We start from the raw sequence: 4,375 nt of genomic DNA, 5'->3' as shown, positions 1-4,375 counted from the left end.
ATCAGCCCTGGCCAGTGTGGCTCAGTTGGTTGATTGTCATCCTGTGCACCAAAAGATCACCAGTTTGATTCCTGGTCAGGGCACATACCCAGGTTGTGGGTTCGATCCCAAGTTGAGGCCACTGATCGATGTTTCTCTCTCACACTGATGTTTTTCTCCCTAAAGTCAAAGGAACATATTAAAAGTTTAAAAATAAAGAAATGAATCAGGCCACCTTGACTCTTTTCTCTGTTAAATCAGGACTTTGGCAAAACAGGCAGAACCCCAGAGGAGATGTCCTGTCTGCTGAACTCAGAGTCATCCATATGATCATCCAGCAGAAGCCTACTGAATCAGTAAACCAGTTTGTTATCAATGAACATCTTGTTTGATGATTTAAAGCCTAGAAAAAAATCTTCAGAGAGCATCTCTAACTTTACTATAGGAAAAAGAGAGAGAGAGAAAGAAATGCTTGCAGAAGGACTTTCTTATCAGTAGCTTTTGCTTTCCCATTAATCTTCCTTTGTGCCCAAGATGCCCTTGTGCACTGCTATCTTTAAGAATGTAAGCTGGAGGTACTCTCACAGGATGACTGAATTTTTCAAATTTTCCTGTCTTAGCCTCCTATGGAAAGTACGGAGACAATCGTGTGTTGCTGGCCAGGGGCGCCCCCTCAGAGATCTTGATGGGCTAGGCTTGCAACAGGATCAACGTGCCTTTGGGTAGAGTTTTACTACATCTCTCCTTGGAAGAGGAAAAGTAAAAAAACAAAACAAAAAACATAAAAAAATTGATTAATTCAAAGTTTAAATTCTTATTTTATGGATATAAAATGTTCAGGTTGCTACCATGGTTTTCAGCCAGGCTCGGACGGTGGTTATTTGTGTGCATTGTTCAACATGTTGTGCCAGCCAACAGGAGGAAAGACTACTCACAGAAGGGTGTTCATTTAGAAGAAAGCAACACTATGATCCACACAACTTCCTGAATTTGTGTTATATCACAGAAAGCCTTATCAGTTCAGTAATTCTAGTTAATCTACCAAGATAATGTAATTACTTGTAATTTTGTAAGTATACAACAGAGGTCTCTTATTTAGGTGTCAGCTTTCCAATAAAGTTTTGATTATGGGCAAAAAAAAAAAAAAGTACAAAGACAAATGCACCTGCTGTAGAGTAAGACAAAAACACTGCTGAGTTTCTTAGGATGTACATTAATCATGTCTTTTATTTTCTGTATTCTGATGTTTTGACATTTGGAACCTTCCAGGGCTAGGCAATTCCTAGACATAGCAAACAACTCGTCCACAGGATACCTTTAAATACAAACCAGCCCCTTCAGAGCCCATATCCCCAGTCACCTCCGTGATCAGGTTCTCACATTCTGGCCTACTATTCACCAGCTCTAAATACCAGACAAATGGGGAGAGCCACATTGCTCCAGAGACTATTGAAATTATTCAACCAAGCCAATCCTAAACCTGCTTACTCTCTTCTCTCATTCCTTCCAACAGAAACCAGATACAGACTCTTGCCCACGTTCCTCCCTGCTCCAGCTCCCTCTGGTGCTTCTCCCCATGGTTCTCAGTGAGGTGGTATGTCCCCTCCTCTTGGGAACTAGGAGTAACAAACCATCATTTCCATGGCAGCTGAGCACTTATCTCCTGATCATTGGCCTTGCTATACATAAATAATAATAAAACCAATTAAAGCAGGGAAACCATGCTATACTGAGAGGGAAATCACAAGAGGCCACTTTTTTGGAGTATGGTTCTTCTTCTTCTTCTTCTTCTTCTTCTTTTTTACCATTTAAGAAATTTATCCTCTCTATGCCCTCTTCCACCTCCACCTCCACTTCCCTCCCTCTCCCCGCACCCCCTGCCATCACCACATTGTTGTCCATATTTCCATGAGTTCTCTCTTGAGGTATGGTTCTTTCATGAGATTTTCCCAGACCTCATCAGCTTACAATGAACTTATCTCCTTATGAACATTCAGCATTATTGCCTACTAGAGGCCTGGTGAACAAAATTTGTGCATGGGTAGGGTCCCTAGGCCTGGCCAGCAATCAGGGCCAATCTGTGGGGCAACTGGAGGGGTGATTGGGGGGGGGGGCCCACTGGCACCTGCCTTTGCTGGCCTGGGGCCTGCAGGCTGGGGGCAGCTCCTGCATTGAGTGTCTGCCCCCTTGTGGTCAGTGCATGTCATAGCAACCAGTCGTTCTGCTATTTGGTCAATTTGCATATTAGGCTTTTATTATATAGGATGTCTCTTTTTTGACATTTAGACATATGTTACTTCATAATAGCATGTCTGTTTACATTTCTTGTGTGAGATCTTGTTCTTCCAACTGAAATATAATTCCCTCAGGGTATAATTCCCCAGATGTATAATTCTCAGTATCTTCCAACAAAAACTAATCTATATAATAAAAGGCTAATATGCAAATCAACCAAAGGGTGGAACAACTGGTCACTGTGTCGTGTATTGACCACAGGGGGCAGATACTCAATGCAGGACCTGTCCCCTGGTGGTCAGCGTGCTCCCACCAGGGGAGTGCCACTCAGCCAGAAGCCCTGAGACGGTCTTAGAGCTGGTGAGCGCAGCGGCTGTGGCAGCGCTAAGGATGTCTGACTGCCTCTCCTGCCTCTGTGGCAGCGCTAAGGATGTCTGACTGTCAGCTTAGGCCTGCTCCCCCAGGAAGCGAACCTAAGCCAGCAATTGGACATCCCCCAAGGGCTCTCGGACTGTGAGAGGGTGCAGGCTGGGCTGAGGGTCTCCCTGAGTGCACAAATTTTGTGCACCGGGCCTCTAGTAAATTAGTAAAAAACGAACAGATGTAACTTACTAAATTTGACCTAAAACTCACAAAGATCTACTTTTTTTCCTCCTTTCTGAACTTTCTGTGTGTAAAGTACTTGTATGACTGTGATGAGCCCAAAATGGCAAACCTCTGGAACTGTGGGCAGATATTATTGTTGCCTTTATGTCAGTGGCATCTAAGCTGAAATCTGCTTGAATTACCACAGGTGTAGAAAGCAGCCCTAACACTGTCTTCAGTTCAGCTGTCAAGTCTGCATGAGTGTCTTAGATGAGAAAGTTCTAAACAAAACACATAAATAAGGCACTGATGATTCCAGTGAATGTCTTTGGACATATAGGTGAGCCAGATTGTCTCCAAAGAGCACTGAGGTGGGGTTTCATGGATGAGTAGAATCTACACAAACAGAGAGGTAAGGAAAGAGGTAACAGAGAGGAAGAATGGTATGGAGCAGGCTATAGACAGAATTGACTGCTGGGGTTGTTATGTGACAGAGGCAGATTAAATTTCTTTAGGTTACTTTTAAGGTAGATTAATTTTGTTGGAGTAGACGCACCATATAAAAAAGGCTTAAAAAGTGGGATAGAAAAGTTCAGATTGGGTTTGGTGACAAATTCTGGACTACTAAATCTGGACATCAAATGATCCATTTCAGCAAGAGAAAGTTACCATGAAAACAAAACAATGTTTCCAAATGAATCATAAGTACTGGTTAGGACATTTTGGAGGAAGAAGGAATTAGAATGAGTTCCTGTGATTCCATACACTTAAGTACACCCTCTTTTGCTACTTTATCCTAGATGGTAAGCTAATCACCTGAAGATCTTGTTAAAATATAGAAACCACAACGATTTCACTTTGTACCTGTCAGATGGCTATTATAAAAAAAAGTGAGCAAATCACAAGTGTTGGCAAGGATGTGGAGAAAAGGGAATCCCTGTGCACTGTTGGTGGGATTGTAAATTGGTGCAGCCACTGTGGAGAACAGTGTGGAGGTTCCTCAACAACAAAAAAAAGACAACTACCATGGGACCTAGCAATTCCAATTTTAAAAATAAAACAGTCAATAAAAAAGATATATGTGCCCCTATGTTCACAGTAACATTATTTATAATAGTCAAGATATGGAAATAACCTAGGTACACATAAAAAAATGAATGAATAAAGAATATGTGGTACATATATTCAGTGGAATATTACTCAACTTTAATAAAGAATGGAATGTTCCCATTTACAACAATATGGATGGTCCTAGAGGGTATTATGCTTATGAAACAAGTCAGACAGGAAAAGGCAAGTATATTATTTCATTTATATATGGAATCTAAAAAAAGCAAATGAACAACAACAACTAAAACAGAAACAGATTCATAGGTACCGAGAACAAACTGAGAGTTGCCAGAGAAGAGAGAGATGGGAAAATGGGTGAAAAAGATGAAGGGAAATAAGAGGTACAAACTTCCAGCTATAAAATAGATAAGTCATGGGGATGTAATATATACAGCATGGGAAATATCCTATCTAATAAAAGAGTAATATGCAAATTGACTGTCACTCCAACATACAAGATGGCTGC

General features: G+C 41.3%; 1 pseudogene across 1 annotated transcript; it reads left to right on the top strand.

Moving 5' to 3' along the window:
• The first annotated feature begins 800 nt into the window (after positions 1-800).
• On the top strand, positions 801-1,029 carry LOC308241245 (small ribosomal subunit protein eS27-like; annotated as a pseudogene). The gene has a single exon. The product of its transcript is annotated as a small ribosomal subunit protein eS27-like (transcript).
• The last annotated feature ends 3,346 nt before the right edge of the window (positions 1,030-4,375 follow it).

This window comes from Plecotus auritus (assembly GCF_963455305.1).
Source record: "Plecotus auritus genome assembly, chromosome: 2".
Classification (NCBI taxonomy): Eukaryota; Metazoa; Chordata; class Mammalia; order Chiroptera; family Vespertilionidae; genus Plecotus; species Plecotus auritus.
This window is presented reverse-complemented; position numbering and strand designations above follow the sequence as displayed.